This window comes from Salvelinus alpinus, chromosome 25, assembly GCF_045679555.1.
Source record: "Salvelinus alpinus chromosome 25, SLU_Salpinus.1, whole genome shotgun sequence".
Taxonomy (NCBI): domain Eukaryota; kingdom Metazoa; phylum Chordata; class Actinopteri; order Salmoniformes; family Salmonidae; genus Salvelinus; species Salvelinus alpinus.
The window spans coordinates 29,137,561-29,154,972 of record NC_092110.1 but is presented as its reverse complement, the minus strand read 5'-3'; the positions used below and the strand labels follow the sequence as shown (position 1 = coordinate 29,154,972).

General features: G+C 43.8%; 1 long non-coding RNA gene across 1 annotated transcript; it reads right to left on the bottom strand.

The window, feature by feature from the left end:
• Positions 1 to 3,942: 3,942 nt before the first annotated feature.
• Positions 3,943 to 6,721, bottom strand: LOC139553777 (uncharacterized). Its single transcript, XR_011670726.1, has 2 exons — positions 5,283 to 6,721; positions 3,943 to 4,995 (listed from the first exon to the last, which is right to left on the bottom strand). It is a non-coding gene; the product is annotated as an uncharacterized lncRNA (long non-coding RNA).
• Positions 6,722 to 17,412: the final 10,691 nt, after the last annotated feature.

Below are 17,412 nucleotides of genomic sequence, written 5' to 3'. Positions count from 1 at the left end.
CCTTTCTGTAGCTACCGTGTGCTTCTTTACCACACACACACACACACACACACCACACACACACACACACACACACACACACACACACACACACACACACACACACACACACACACACACACACACACACACACACACACACACACACACACACACACACACACACACACACACACACACACACAAATATACTTCTAAACAAGACTTGGTGGACACACACTAACAGTGGGAATTACTCAGAGTTTTCTTTCAACTCTTTCTGTTGTTGACTTTGTCCTCTCTGTTTCAGTGATGTCCCATACTCCCACGGTAACATTACCTTCAGTTAATATAGTAATGACAAAGGTAGTGGAAGTCAAGGAGACTAGATTGGGAGGGATGGCCACGTGACTCTATGACACACGCAATATCCCTATGTCATCCCAGTTCACGTCAATAGCGTACATAAGAGTACATGTCAGCCATGAACAATAGAGTCAATAAACCACAGAGCTGAGATGAGAAATTAAAAACTCCACCGTCCGCCAGGAGAGAGAGACAGAGAGGGAAAGACCAGAGAAGAGGAAGACAAAGAAGGCAGGTCTAACACCAAAAACAATCGACCACATCTCCTGCTTCTCTTCGGCTTGGACTATTTCGCTCCCTCTTCCTACTAAAACCCCCGACGTTCAGCCATGTGCCCTCTGTCCCCAGCTCTGCTCTGTTAATACGTAGCAGCAGTAATGTGGGCATATATTTAATGTTCTGAAGCAGAAGCGTTTAAGCCTTTCAAACGGGGAGCACTGACCTCCAGGCAAAGATTTTTCAACAAGATGACATCAGTAGATATTAGCCAAGCAGGGCCCAATGGTGCTGGAGAGATTTTTTATTTTATTTTTTATTATTTGTCGCCAACGCCGCCGCACAAACGTTTTACTGCTTGGCTTCGGAGTTCATTTATTTTATTTTATCTTTATACCATTGATTCATTATTATGATACAATAAAAGCTACTTGAGCATTTCAGCTGCTGAGTGGCGTCGTCGTTAACCTTGTGGAACGCCCCAAGACCTCTTGTGCATCTCTAATGACTGTTTTAACTCCCCCTCTATCTCTCTCATCCTCTTTCTCTCTTTTGATTTCTCTACTCCTATCTCCCTCCTTCTCTCGCTCCACCTCTCTCTCCAACTCTCTCTCCACCTCTCTCTCCACCTCTCTCTCCATCTCTGTCTCCACCCACCTCTCTCTCTCTCCACCTCTCTCTCCACCTCTCTCCACCTCTCTCTCCATCTTTGTCTCCACCCACCTCTCTCTCTCCACCTCTCTCTCCACCTCTCTCCACCTCTCTCTCCACCTCTCTCTCCACCTCTCTCTCCTCTCTCTCCACCTCTCTCTCCATCTCTCTCTCCATCTTTCTCTCCACCTCTCTCTCTCCACCCACCTCTCTCTCTCTCCACCTGTCTCCACCTCTCTCTCTCCCCCCACCTCTCTCTCCACCTCTCTCTCTCCACCCATCTCTCTATCTCCACCTCTCTCTTTCTCCACCTCTATCTCCATCTCTCTCTCCACCTCTCTATCTCCACCCACCTCTCTCTCTCTCCACCCATCTCTCTCTCTCTCTCTCCACCTCTCTCTCCACCTTTCTCTCCATCTCTCTCTCCACCTCTGTCTCGCTCCACGCACCCTCTCTCCTTCCATCTCTCTTTCCCTCTTCCCCCCAATGCATTAGAGCTAGGAAGGCCGGCCGAATCTAAGGAAATCTAAAAGGGGCAGGGAGCAGCAGATAATGATAAAGAAAGGAACCATAAAAGCATATTCCTCATATCTCAAATGTAAGACCCCAGGAAGAGTAGCTGCTGCTATTACAACAGCTAATAGGGATCCTAATAAAATTACAAAACACCACAAACATAGTTGTGTAACTCAAATGTCACCAGACAAATTTAAAGTATTCTGTTAAACAAATCAAACTATCCCGGAACACCTATAACATAAAATCTCAAAACATAAGGAACTTATACAGGCAGGCTGCTTTGAGTTAACCCTATTAACTTCAGTTTGTGATTTCACTGTGTGTTTTATCGGGTCAGGGTGGTTTCGCTGTGCTGGGATGTGATTTCTGGCCCTTCAGTTTGTGATTTCACTGTGTGTTGTATCGGGTCAGGGTGGTTTCGCTGTGCTGGGATGTGATTTCTGGCCCTTCAGTTTGTGATTTCACTGTGTGTTGTATCGGGTCAGGGTGGTTTCGCTGTGCTGGGATGTGATTTCTGGCCCTTCAGTGCCATTGGGATCAGGCTCCTCGGGTGCCATATCTCTTTTGGGTGCTGTCATCTGTGAGGTGCTAATGTGCGCGGCTTCGCACTGATGCCGTTTTGTTACTGAGTGCAGCCATTTTCCCTCTCAGTATCAACGCTAGGCCTCTCCTGAGATTCACAGGCCTGGTCACACACACACACAGTGGTAATGGGCTTTCACAGCTACCCTTCCCTAGACACACACACACACACACACACACACACACACACACACACACACACACACACACACACACACACACACACACACACACACACACACACACACACACACACACACACACACACACACACACACACACACACACACACACACACACACACACACACAGTCCGACCTACAAAAATAACTTTTGGGGACAGTGCATGTGAAATTTATTGTCAATCAGTGTTGCTTCCTAAGTGGACAGTTTGATTTCACAGAAGTGTGATTGACTTGGAGTTACATTGTGTTGTTTAAGTGTTCCCTTAATTTTTTTGAGCAGTGTATATATATTTTTATAAATACTTGTTTTATTGTCACAAACACCAGATAGGTGCAGTGAAATGTGTTGTTTTACAGCAGTACGGCCTAGACATGCGCACACTAAAACTGCAAATTGTGAAATGGGTTGATTCAGAAGTTTTGAATACATTCATTGTGATTGCATGTTATTTATTTTTTTATTTCACCTTTATTTAACCAGGTAGGCTAGTTGAGAACAAGTTCTCATTTACAACTGTGACCTGGCCAAGATAAAGCAAAGCAGTGCGACACAAACAACAACACAGAGTTACACATGGAATAAACAAGCGTACAGTCAATAACACAATAGAAAAAAAGAAAGTCTATATACAGTGTGTGCAAATGGCATGAGGAGGTAAGGCAATAAAGCTAGCTGATGTTTAAAGTTGGTGAGGGAAATATACGTCTCCAGCTTTAGCGATTTTTGCAATTCGTTCCAGTCATTGGCAGCAGAGAACTGGAAGGAAAGGTGGCCAAAGGGGGTGCTGGCTTTGGGGATGACCAGTGAAATATACCTGCTGGAACCTGCTGGAGTTTGGCTTCGAGGTCAAGAGTTGAGTTTGGCTTCGAGGTCCGGAGTTGAGTTTGGCTTCGAGGTCCGGAGTTGAGTTTGGCTTCGAGGTCCGGAGTTGAGTTTGGCTTCGAGGTCAAGAGTTGAGTTTGGCTTCGAGGTCCGGAGTTGAGTTTGGCTTCGAGGTCAAGAGTTGAGTTTGGCTTCGAGGTCCGGAGTTGAGTTTGGCTTCGAGGTCCGGAGTTGAGTTTGGCTTCGAGGTCCGGAGTTGAGTTTGGCTTCGAGGTACGGAGTTGAGTTTGGCTTCGAGGTCCGGAGTTGAGTTTGGCTTTGAGGTCCGGAGTTGAGTTTGGCTTCGAGGTCCGGAGTTGAGTTTGAGGGCTTTAGAAGGTTGTGAGTATTGCAGTCATTTTGGTATCCAGTTATCTGCTGCTATACTCTGTCAACATGGAGTACTCACTTTTCTATTTTAAAAGGGCAATCAGCTATTGCTACATCCATTTTTGGACGTATAAATGAATGATATGTACCCTTTCATTCTTGAAGAATATAACTTAATAAATGCGGCAAGGGTTTAGTTCAACTGTCAGAACCCAAATTCAGTGCATTCAGGAAGTATTCAGACCCCTTGCGTTTTTCAATCAATCAATCAATTTTATTTTATATAGCCCTTCGTACATCAGCTAATATCTCGAAGTGCTGTACAGACACCCAGCCTAAAACCCCAAACAGCTAGTAATGCAGGTGTAGAAGCACGGTGGCTAGGAAAAACTCCCTAGAAAGGCCAAAACCTAGGAAGAAACCTAGAGAGGAACCAGGCTATGAGGGGTGGCCAGTCCTCTTCTGGCTGTGCCGGGTGGAGATTATAACAGAACTATGCCAAGATGTTCAAAAATGTTCATAAGTGACAAGCATGGTCAAATAATAATCATGAATAATTTTCAGTTGGCTTTTCATAGCCGATCATCAAGAGTTGAAAAACAACAGGTCTGGGACAGGTGGCGGTTCCATAACCGCAGGCAGAACAGCTGAAACTGGAATAGCAGCAAGGCCAGGCGGACTGGGGACAGCAAGGAGTCACCACGGGCGGCAGTCCCGACGCATGGTCCTAGGGCCCAGGTCCTCCGAGAGAAAGAAAGAGAGAAGGAGAAAATTAGAGAGAGCCAAGATTTTCAAAATTTCCATAAATGACAAGCATGGTCAAATAATAATCAGGAATAAATCTCAGTTGGCTTTTCATAGCCGATCATTAAGAGTTGAAAACAGCAGGTCTGGGACAGGTAGGGGTTCCATAACCGCAGGCAGAACAGTTGAAACTGGAATAGCAGCAAGGCCAGGCGGACTGGGGACAGCAAGGAGTCACCACGGCCGGTAGTCCCGACGTATGGTCCTAGGGCTCAGGTCCTCCGAGAGAAAGAAAGAGAGAAGGAGAAAATTAGAGAGAGCCAAGATTTTCAAAATGTTCATAAATGACAAGCATGGTCAAATAATAATCAGGAATAAATCTCAGTTGGCTTTTCATAGCCGATCATTAAGAGTTGAAAACAGCAGGTCTGGGACAGGTAGGGGTTCCGTAACCGCAGGCAGAACAGTTGAAACTGGAATAGCAGCAAGGCCAGGCGGACTGGGGACAGCAAGGTGTCATCATGCCCGGTAGTCCTGACGTATGGTCCTAGGGCTCAGGTTCTCAGAGAGAAAGAGAGAACGAGAGAATTAGAGAGAGCATACTTAAATTCACACAGGACACTGGATAAGACAGGAGAAGTACTCCAGGTAACCAACTGACCCTAGCCCCCCGACACAAACTACTGCAGCATAAATACTGGAGGCTGAGACAGGAGCGGTCAGGAGACACTGTGGCCCCATCCGAAGAAACCCCCGGACAGGGCCAAATAGGAAGGATATAACCCCACCCACTTTGCCAAAGCACAGCCCCCGCACCACTAGAGGGAAATCCTCAACCACCAACTTACAATCCTGAGACAAGGCCGAGTATAGCCCACAAAGGTCTCCACCACAGCACAAACCAAGGGGGGGCGCCAACCCAGACAGGAAGATCACGTCAGTAACTCAACCCACTCAAGTGACGCACCCCTCCTAGGGACGGCATGAAAGAGCACCAGCAAGCCAGTGACTCAGCCCCTGTAACAGGGTTAGAGGCAGAGAATCCCAGTGGAGAGAGGGGAACCGGCCTGGCAGAGACAGCAAGGGCGGTTCGTTGCTCCAGAGCCTTTCCGTTCACCTTCACACTCCTGGGCCAGACTACACTCAATCATATGACCTACTGAAGAGATAAGTCTTCAGTAAAGACTTAAAGGTTGAGACCGAGTCTGCGTCTCTCACATGGGTAGGCAGACTGTTCCATAAAAATGGAGATCTATAGGAGAAAGCCCTGCCTCCCGCTGTTTGCTTAGAAATTCTAGGGACAATTAGGAGGCCTGCGTCTTGTGACCGTAGCGTACGTATTGGTATGTACGGCAGGACCAACTCGGAAAGATAGGTAGGAGCAAGCCCATGTAACGCTTTATAGGTTAACAGTAAAACCTTGAAATCAGCCCTTGCCTTAACAGGAAGCCAGTGTAGGGAAGCTAGCACTGGAGTAATATGATCAAATTTCTTGGTTCTAGTCAGGATTCTAGCAGCCGTATTTAGCACTAACTGAAGTTTATTTAGTGCTTTATCCGGGTAGCCGGAAAGTAGAGCATTGCAGTAGTCTAACCTAGAAGTAACAAATGCATGGATTAATTTTTCTGCATCATTTTTGGACAGAACATTTCTGATTTTTGCAATGTTACGTAGATGGAAAAAAGCTGTCCTTGAAACAGTCTTGATATGTTCGTCAAAAGAGAGATCAGGGTCAAGAGTAACGCCGAGGTCCTTCACAGTTTTATTTGAGACGACTTTACAACCATCAAGATGAATTGTCAGATTTAACAGAAGATCTCTTTGTTTCTTGGGACCTAGAACAAGCATCTCTGTTTTGTCCGAGTTTAAAAGTAGAAAGTTTTCAGCCATCCACTTCCTTATGTCTGAAACACAGGCTTCTAGCGAGGGCAATTTTGGGGCTTCACCATGTTTCATTGAAATGTACAGCTGTGTGTCATCCGCATAGCAGTGAAAGTTAACATTATGTTTTCGAATAACATCCCCAAGAGGTAAAATATATAGTGAAAACAATAGTGGTCCTAAAACGGAACCTTGAGGAACACCGAAATGTACAGTTGATTTGTCAGAGGACAGACCATTCACAGAGACAAACTGATATCTTTCCGACAGGTAAGATCTAAACCAGGCCAGAACTTGTCCGTGTAGACCAATTTGGGTTTCCAGTCTCTCCAAAAGAATGTGGTGATCGATGGTGTCAAAGGCAGCACTAAGGTCTAGTAGCACGAGGACAGATGCAGAGCCTCGGTCTGACGCCATTAACTTTTACTGCCTCAGAAACCCGGATCCGGGAGCACCCCCCACCCCCCACACACTGATTAGCATAGATAGCATAGCTTCAGAAGTAGATAGTAGCATCTAAATATCATTAAATCACAAGTCCAAGACACCAGATGAAAGATACAGATCTTGTGAATAAAGCCACCATTTCAGATTTTTAAAATGTTTTACAGGGAAGACAAAATATGTAAATCTATTAGCTAAACACGTTAGCAAAATACACCACTATTCTAACTCCATCAGTTTCTTACTCCTTCAGGTGCTATCACCAATTCGGCTCAACTAAGATATTGATAGCCAATAACCTATAAAAAAAACCATCAGATGACAGTCTGATAACATATTCATGGTATAGGATAGTTTTTGTTAGAAAAAAGTGCATATTTCAGGTAGAAATCACAGTTTACAATTGCACCGACCATCACAAATCCACTAGAATTACTAGATAGAGCAACGTGTATGACCAATTTACTCATCATAAAACATTTCATAAAAATAGACAAAGCATAGCAATGGAAAGACCCAGTTCTTGTGATTTCAGACCATATTTCAGATTTTCTAAGCGTTTTTCAGCGAAAACACAATAAATCGATAAGTTAGCATACTACATGTTCCAACGTTACCAGAGCATCGATTCCAGCCAAAGAGCGCTATAACGTAACCACCGCCAAAAGATATTAATTTTTTCACTAACCTTCTCAGAATTCTTCCGATGACACTCCTGTAACATCATTTTACAACATACATATACAGTTTGTTCGAAAAGGTGCATATTTAGCCATACAAAACCGTGGTTACACAATGAAAATACTAGGAAATCAAGCCTCAATATGTCTGACGTCATCTATCAGAGTGATCTAGTTTAATTAAAAGCTAATCATATACTTGACTAAAAAATACAGGGTTGACAGGAATCGAAAGACAAATTAGTTCTTAATGCAACCGCTGATTTACATTTTTAAAATTATCCTTACTTTTCAATACAGGGTTGGCCAAGTGAAGCTATACCAAACAAAATGGCGATGTATGCGTTTAAAATATTTCGACAGAAACACGGTTTATCATATTAAATATTGCTTACTTTGAGCTGATCTTCCATCATATTCTTGGGCAATGTATCCTTTCTATGTTATAAACGTCTTTTGGTCGATAGATGTCCTCTGTCCTTCGAAATGTCCACTAACAACGACCGAGACCGCGAAACGTTCCCAAAGCTAGAAAGTGCACGACAAATAAATTCCTCAGAATCGCACTAAACGGATATAAATTGCTATAAAACGGTTAAAATTCACTACCTTATGATGTTTTTAACAACTATAACGACTGAAAACATGACCGGAGAAATACTGCTGGTTAGAAAACGATTTGGAACGAGGCAGGTCCGATGGCCTTCACGCTTGAGGCGCACGTTGAGAAAGAGGGGTCTCTGTACATTTTTGTCATTTATAATGGCTGTGAACGTCCCATAGAGTTCATTGAAAACGTGATGACGTACAGACACCCAGAGGAAGACGTAGGTAGTGTCGGTTTCTTCATAGCATTCACTGTGGCCTTATAAACAGACCCCAGATCAGAGGTAAAAATTTCTGAAATCTGAACCCTGTCATGAAAAGTGCTGTAGAAATTGTTCTGTACCACTCAGAGACAAAATTTCAACTCCTATAGAAACTATAGACTGTTTTCTATCCAATAATAACAATAATATGCATATTGTACGATCAAGAATTGAGTACGAGGCAGTTTAATTTGGAAATGTAAAAAAAAAAATAATGCTAACAGCTCCCCCTATTGACAAAAGGTTAAAAGGTCATTTACCACCTTCACAAGTGCAGTCTCAGTGCTATGATGGGGTCTAAAACCAGACTGAAGCATTTCGTATACATTATTTGTCTTCAGAAAGGCAGTGAGTTGCTGCGCAACAGCTTTTTCTAAAATCTTTGAGAGGAATGGAAGATTCGATATAGGCCGATAGTTTTTTATATTTTCCGGGTCAAGGTTTGGCTTTTTCAAGAGAGGCTTTATCACTGCCACTTTTAGTGAGTTTGGTACACATCCGGTGGATAGAGAGCTGTTTATTATGTTCAACATAGGAGGGCCAAGCACAGGAAGCAGCTCCTTCAGCAGTTAAGTAGGAATAGGATCCAGTATGCAGCTTGAAGGTTTAGAGGCCATGATTATTTTCATCATTGTGTCAAGAGATATAGTACTTAAGTGTCTCTCCCGATCCCAGGCCCTCGCAGAGCTGTGCAGATCCAGGACAGCTAAGCCCTGGAGGAATACGCAGATTCAAAGAGGAGTCCGTAATTTGCTTTCTAATGGTCATGATCTTTTCCTCAAAGAAGTTCATGAATTTATTACTGCTGAAGTGAAAGCCATCCTCTCTTGGGGAATGCTGCTTTTTAGTTAGTTTCGCAACAGTATCAAAAAGAAATTTTGGATTGTTCTTATTTTCCTCGATTAAGTTGGAAAAGTAGGATGATCGAGCAGCAGTGAGGGCTCTTCGGTACTGCACGGTACTGTCTTTCCAAGCTAGTCGGAAGACTTCCAGTTTGGTGTGGCGCCATTTCCGTTCCAATTTCCTGGAAGCTTGCTTCAAAGCTCGGGTATTTTCTGTATACCAGGGAGCTAGTTTCTTATGACAAATGTTTTTCGTTTTTAGGGGTGCAACTGCATCTAGGGTATTGCGCAAGGTTAAATTGAGTTCCTCAGTTAGGTGGTTAACTGATTTTTGTCCTCTGACGTCCTTGGGTAGGCAGAAGGAGTCTGGAAGGGCATCAAGGAATTTTTGTGTTGTCTGAGAATTTATAGCACGACTTTTGATGCTCCTTGGTTGGGGTCTGAGCAGATTATTTGTTGCGATTGCAAACGTAATAAAATGGTGGTCCGATAGTCCAGGATTATGAGGAAAAACATTAAGATCTACAACATTTATTCCATGGGACAAAACTAGGTCCAGAGTATGACTGTGGCAGTGAGTAGGTCCAGAGACATGTTGGACAAAACCCACTGAGTCGATAATGGCTCCGAAAGACTTTTGGAGTGGGTCTGTGGACTTCTCCATGTGAATATTAAAATCACCAAAAATTAGAATATGATCTGCTATGACTACAAGGTCTGATAGGAATTCAGGAAACTCAGAGAGGAACGCTGTATATGGCCCAGGAGGCCTGTAAACAGTAGCTATAAAAAGTGATTGAGTAGGCTGCATAGATTTCATGACTAGAAGCTCAAAAGACGAAAACGGCATTTTTTTTTTTGTAAATTGAAATTTGCTATCGTAAATGTTAGCAACACCTCCGCCTTTGCGGGATGCACGGGGGATATGGTCACTAGTGTAACCAGGAGGTGAGGCCTCATTTAACACAGTAAATTCATCAGGCTTAAGCCATGTTTCAGTCAGGCCAATCACATCAAGATTATGATCAGTGATTAGTTCATTGACTATGACTGCCTTTGAAGTGAGGGATCTAACATTAAGTAACCCTATTTTGAGATGTGAGGTATCACGATCTCTTTCAATAATGGCAGGAATGGAGGAGGTCTTTATCCTAATAAGATTGCTAAGGCGAACACCGCCATGTTTAGTTTTGCCCAACCTAGGTCGAGGCACAGACACAGTCTCAATGGGTATGGCTGAGCTGACTACACTGACTGTGCTATTGGCAGACTCCACTAAGCTGGCAGGTTGGCTAACAGCCTGCTGCCTGGCCTGCACCCTATTTCATTGTGGGGCTAGAGGAGTTAGAGCCCTATCTATGTTGGTAGATAAGATGAGAGCACCCCTCCAGCTAGGATGGAGTCCGTCACTCCTCAGCAGGTCAGGCTTGGTCCTGTTTGTGGGTGAGTCCCAGAAAGAGGGCCAATTATCTACAAATTCTATCTTTTGGGAGGGGCAGAAAACAGTTTTCAACCAGCGATTGAGTGCTGAGACTCTGCTGTAGAGCTCGTCACTCCCCCTAACTGGGAGGGGGCCAGAGACAATTACTCGATGCCGACACATCTTTCTAGCTGATTTACACGCTGAAGCTATGTTGCACTTGGTGACCTCTGACTGTTTCATCCTAACATCGTTGGTGCCGACGTGGATAACAATATCTCTATACTCTCTACACTCGCCAGATTTAGCTTTAGCCAGCACCATCTTTAGATTAGCCTTAACGTCGGTAGCCCTGCCCCCTGGTAAACAGTGTATGATCGCTGGGTGATTCGCTTTAAGTCTAATACTGCGGGTAATGGAGTCGCCAATGACTAGGGTTTTCAATTTGTCAGAGCTAATGGTGGGAGCCTTCGGCGTCTCAGACCCCGTAACGGGAGGAGTAGAGACAAGAGAAGACTCAGACTCAGACTCCGACTCGCTACATAATGGGGAGAACCGGTTGAAAGTTTCTGTCGGCTGAATGAGCGACACCGGTTGAGCATTCCAACAGCATTTCCCTCCAGAAGCCATGAGAAAGTTGTCCGGCTGCGGGGACTGTGCGGGGGGATTTATACTAACGTTACTATCTGTACTTACTGGTGGCACAGACGCTGTTTCTTCCTTTCCTACACTGAAATTACCCTTGCCTAACGATTGCGTCTGAAGCTGGGCTTGTAGCACAGCTATTCTCGCCGTAAGGCGATCGTTCTCCTGTATATTATGAGTACAGCGACTGCAATTAGAAGACATCATGTTAATGTTACTACTTAGCTTCGGCTGTTGAAGGTGTTGACGAACCATGTCCAGATAAAGCGTCCGGAGTGAAAAAGTTGAATGTTGAATGAGGGGTTTTTCCACATTTTCTTACATTACAGCATTATTCTAAAATTGATTAAATATAGTATTTTTTCCTCATCAATCTACACACAATAGCCCAAAATGAGAAAGTAATAACAGTTTCAAAAAACATTTTAAATAATGTATTTAAATGTATAAAAAACAAAAATATAATATATATTTTTACTCAGTACTTTGTTGAAGCACCTTTGGCAGCGATTACAGACTTGAGTCTTCTTTGGTATGACGCTACAAGCTTGGCACATCTGTATTTGGAGAGTTTCTCCCATTCTTCTCTGCAGATCCTCTCAAGCTCTGTCAGGTTGGAGGGGGAGTGTCGCTGCACAGCTATTTTCAGGTCTCTCCAGTGATGTTCGATCGGGTTCAAATCCGGGCTCTGGCTGGGCCACTCAAGGACATTCAGAGACTTGTCTCGAAGCCACTGTTGCGTGGTCTTGGCTGTGTGCTTAGGGTCGTTGTCCTGTTGGAAGGTGAACCTTCGTCCCAGGTCATGAGCGCTCTGGAGCAGGTTTTCATCAAGGATCTCTCTGTACTTTGCTCCATTCATCTTTCCCTCGATCCTGACTAGTCTCCCAGTCCCTGCCACTGAAAAACATCCTCACGGCATGATGCTGCCCAACCATGTTTCACAGTAGGGATGGTATTGATCAGGTGATGAGCGGTGCCAGGTTTCCTCCAGACATGATGCTTGGCATTCAGGCCAAAGAGTTCAATCTTGGTTTCATCAGACCATAGAATCTTGTTTCTCATGGTCTGAGTCCTTTAGGTGCCTTTTGGCAAACTCCAAGAGGGTTGTTATGTGCATTTAACTGAGGAGTGGTTTCCGTCTGGCCACTCTACCATAAAGGCCTGATTGGTAGAGTGCTGCAGAGAATGTTGTCCTTCTGGAATGTTCTCCCATCTCCACAGAGGAACTCTGGAACTCAGGTTATTGGTCACCCTGAGTCTTCTTTGGTATGACGCTACAAGCTTGGCACATCTGTATTTGGAGAGTTTCTCCCATTCTTCTCTGCAGATCCTCTCAAGCTCTGTCAGGTTGGATGGGGAGTGTCGCTGCACAGCTATTTTCAGGTCTCTCCAGTGATGTTCGATGTTCGAACCTGATGGTCCCTCTGACAGAGTTCCAGAGTTCCTCTGTGGAGATGGGAGAACCTTCTCCCTCGATTGCTCAGTTTGGCCGGGTGGCCAGCTCTAGGAAGAGTCTTGATGGTTCCAAACTTCTTCCATTTAAGAATGATGAAGACCACTGTGTTCTTGGGGACCTTCAATGCTGCAGAAATGTTTTGGTACCCTTCCCCAGATCTGTGCCTCGATACAACCCTGTCTCGGTGCTCTACAGACAGTTCCTTCGACCTCATGGCTTGGTTTTTGCTCTGACATGCGCTGTCAACTGTGGGACTTTATATAGACAGGTGTGTGCGTTTTTGCTTTGTCATTATGGGTATTGTGTGTAGATTGATGAGGATTTTTTTATTTAGTTCATTTCAGAATACGGCTGTAACGTAACACAATGTGTTAAAAGTGAAGGGGTGTAAATACTGTCCTAATGCACTGTATACTGCAAGCCTGTTTGACTCTCCAATATTTGTGAACAAAGTAAATGAAAATAAACGCTGTATAGCCTGAAAAACTATCATTTTGACATCACGGATTGTCAGTCCTTGCATCCATAACTCTGTCTTTGAATTTGAGAGGTTACATTTCTCCTGCCCCATGCTTTGTTATTGTTTCAACTGCTGATAGCCACTTTAAATAGTATCACATTCCATCACATCATATTCTCTATGATTTGTTCCTTTTTCTTTTCAAATATCAATTCCATCGCATACCCCACCTTCATCACTCTGTCATTCCCTTTTATATATCTCTATCATTCCTTTCTTCATTCCCCCTATCATTCTTCCCTTTTTCCCTCCATCACTCGCTCCCTGAAGGCTATAATGGTTTGTGGCTGACTCGGGGAAAAGCCTCAGGGAAAGTGAAGGACTACTTAACACTGAAATGTTAACTAGTAGATCACTCAGTGGTAATTAATGGACTTTAGAGTAAAAGGCTTTTTCACCGTTTTCTACCGTCTCTCTCTCTCTCTCTCTCTCTCTCTCTCTCTCTCTCTCTCTCTCTCTCTCTCTCTCTCTCTCTCTCTCTCTCTCTCTCTCTCTCTCTCTCTCTCTCCCTCTCCCTCTCCATTCTCTCTCTCTCTCTCAGTCCCTCTCTCTCTCTCTCTCTCCGTCTCTCTCTTTCTCTCTCAGGGATGAAATGGATAGTATGGCCGTGGGGCTGAGTTAGCGAACGTAAGAGGGTCACACCGCCAGCGTTTATTTGCACTTAAATGTTTTACTCTCCATTCGATGGGCCATTAATTTAGTTAGTGCACTTTTATAAATAGTATGGTGTGTCATTGTCAAGTGAATTAGTGGTACTTTAAACCCTTCACTAGGGGCCTATACAACATCAGACACCGCCATAGCCAACCAGTAGATAGGCTCGAACCAGCTCCCCTATATGATGCACTTACTGTAAGTCTCTCTGGATAAGAGTGTCTGCTAAATTGTAATTGTGAGACTATCCGTTTTACAGTGTTTCATTAAGGACAGGAGTGTATCTGTAGGCCATATAGCTACTGACACTGATACATGGCCCTATAATGAATGGTGGTAGATTACTGTGGATAGAGCTCCAAGGGAAAGTAAACAATTAATAGCGCAATTTCTCATAATACAGAATCAGAATTGCTGGGAGACGTCTCTGTATAAGGTGCTCTAATTTTGTGTCTGAATGTAATATTTTCCTATTATAAAACCCATAATGTATTGTAACACATAATACAATATAATAAACTCGTAATTTAGTAATTGCACAATCTGACAGAACAGCTTAGACAGTGGAAACAGCCTAGCCTGAGAAAAGCCTGAGAACTTCACAAAGCTGAGATAACTACAGTGGACTTCAGAGTCACATGGCTGTGTTTAAATTTTCCTGTAACGCTGACAGCCTGGGAGGGAGAACTGTGAGTCAGAGAGCCTGCCTGTGTGAAGGAATGGCCGCCTTGCACTTTCACCAGCAGGTTAATGTAGACAGTGTGTGCAGGGTGTGGAGGTGGGGGGTTAATTCGGTCCAATGGAAACTCAGCAGGAGGGGGATTGCTGGGCATGGGCCTGGGGTTGAACGTCTGATCTCTAATACAACACTGAGAACACACAGACATTCTGGACACACTGACTCTGATATTATTAAATCACCATGGGTATAGGAGTTACATTCATGCATTGTTTTGTTGGAAATGTAGATTAAAACAGTAGGTCTTTAAATAAATTGGTTTAAACTTAAAGGCCCAGTGCAGTTCAAATTCATTTCTGCCCTGTGTTTTGTATCATATTGTACAACAGTTGATGAAACAAACACTGTAAAAGGTAGATGTTTTTTTAATCAGTGTTATTTCCTGATAGTTGCTGGTTGAAAATACAATCTACACAGGACCTTCTAATCAGCAGGTTTGCATGGGCGGGAGTTTCGGATTGCCTGGTGACATCTACAGGCGGTACATTTGTTAGACCAATAACAGAGTTCCAAATCTCTTTGCCAATAACAGCTAGTTTTCAGTTTACCCCTCCCCACTCCCAGAATATCCTAGAAAAAATGTTGCTTGAGAAATAGTTTTTTGATGAAAACCTATTTTTGTACATTTTAATGGAAAACTACAGTAAAGGACTGAATTGTTACCCAGAAATTATATGATATTGATATAAACATGGCTGCATTGGGCCTTTAATAATAGCTTTCATGAATAAGCCAATGTAAATGTTTATAATTGCTTAGAAATGCAGTCATAGTGTGGAAATGGATTTGTAATTGTACAAGTTAGGAAATAACAGGATAAAAGAAAGGAGAGCTAGCAAACAGTAGAGTAGAGCAGAAGTGGATGATGAAAAAAACAAGACTAAGAGGTAAAAAAAAGATAAAATAAGAGGAGAGGAAAGGTGGGGATAAGCAGAATAAGGGCTAATGCAAACACAAGGCTGATTTGGTTCCTATCTCCATGGACCATGGGGGATGATTTGGTTCCTATCTCCATGGACCATGGGGGATGATTTGGTTCCTATCTCCATGGACCATGGGGGATGATTTGGTTCCTATCTCCATGGACCATGGGGGATGATTTGGTTCCTATCTCCATGGACCATGGAGGATGATTTGGTTCCTATCTCCATGGACCATGGGGGATGATTTGGTTCCTATCTCCATGGACCATGGAGGATGATTTGGTTCCTATCTCCATGGACCATGGGGGATGATTTGGTTCCTATCTCCATGGACCATGGGGGATGATTTGGTTCCTATCTCCATGGACCATGGAGGATGATTTGGTTCCTATCTCCATGGACCATGGGGGATGATTTGGTTCCTATCTCCATGGACCATGGAGGATGATTTGGTTCCTATCTCCATGGACCATGGGGGATGATTTGGTTCCTATCTCCATGGACCATGGAGGATGATTTGGTTCCTATCTCCATGGAACATGGGGGATGATTTGGTTCCTATCTCCATGGACCATGGGGGATGATTTGATTCCTATCTCCATGGACCATGGGGGATGATTTGGTTCCTATCTCCATGGACCATGGGGGATGATTTGGTTCCTATCTCCATGGACCATGGAGGATGATTTGGTTCCTATCTCCATGGACCATGGGGGATGATTTGGTTCCTATCTCCATGGACCATGGGGGATGATTTGGTTCCTATCTCCATGGACCATGGGGGATGATTTGGTTCCTATCTCCATGGACCATGGGGGATGATTTGGTTCCTATCTCCATGGACCATGGGGGATGATTTGGTTCCTATCTCCATGGACCATGGGGGATGATTTGGTTCCTATCTCCATGGACCATGGGGGATGATTTGGTTCCTATCTCCATGGACCATGGTGTAGATAATGCTAATACAATCCCATTCCCCTCCCTCAGCATCCCTACTGGATGGAACACTGACTGATGGACTGACAGACTGACATACCGTGGGCCTTAGAAAATCAATGGCAGCCAAATCCCAGCCTGATGTCTAATTCAGTGGCACGCTATCAGGGAGTAGATAAAGGTGCCGTGGAACGTTTAACATTTCCATAGGCCTGACTAATATTGCGTTTGGATAAAATGAGGCCATCAATTTATTCCACTTCTCTTAATCAGCATCCAGCAAATGATATTCATGTATATTCATGTTGATTTTGAAAGGAATGGAACTGATAGGCTACATTAGGGCTGCATTACAGTATTACTCTGATGGTATTAGGCCTACTCGCAGAAAGATGATTTGGTGAAATATTGAAATATCATATAGCTAATGAAAATCAGTGTGTTTAGTCAGATCATGCTTAAAATCAGTGTTAGCTCCAACCATGTAATATATGACAATAATAATTCACAATTACAATATGAATGGGCTGATATGAACAAATTTCCTATTGAAAAAATATCTCTCCAATAAGGGCCAATTGAGTTAGTATTTTAACTCAGTGACAAGTTGGTTAGGACATGCGCCTTCAGGATCCTACATTTACGCATGGAAGTGGAGGAAAAGGAGAGGGGGATGAGGATAGGAGGGAGGAAGAAAAGGGAGAGGTAGAGGAGGATGGAGAGGAAGGAAGAGAGGAATTAGGAGGGAGGGAGGCCCCGTGGATGTAATATATTAATAGCTAGGGCCTCCTTCCCTCCCTCCCCCTTGGCTGAGCCCCTAGCCGCCTACCCTGCATGGTATTGATTATTAGGCGAGTGCAGTAATCTTCTTAAGGTCATTAGTAGTACTTAATTAAAAACTAGTTAGACTGCCTTTGTTCACAAAAGAAATTGCAGCTGTTCAAATGCGATTAGCTGATAACAAAC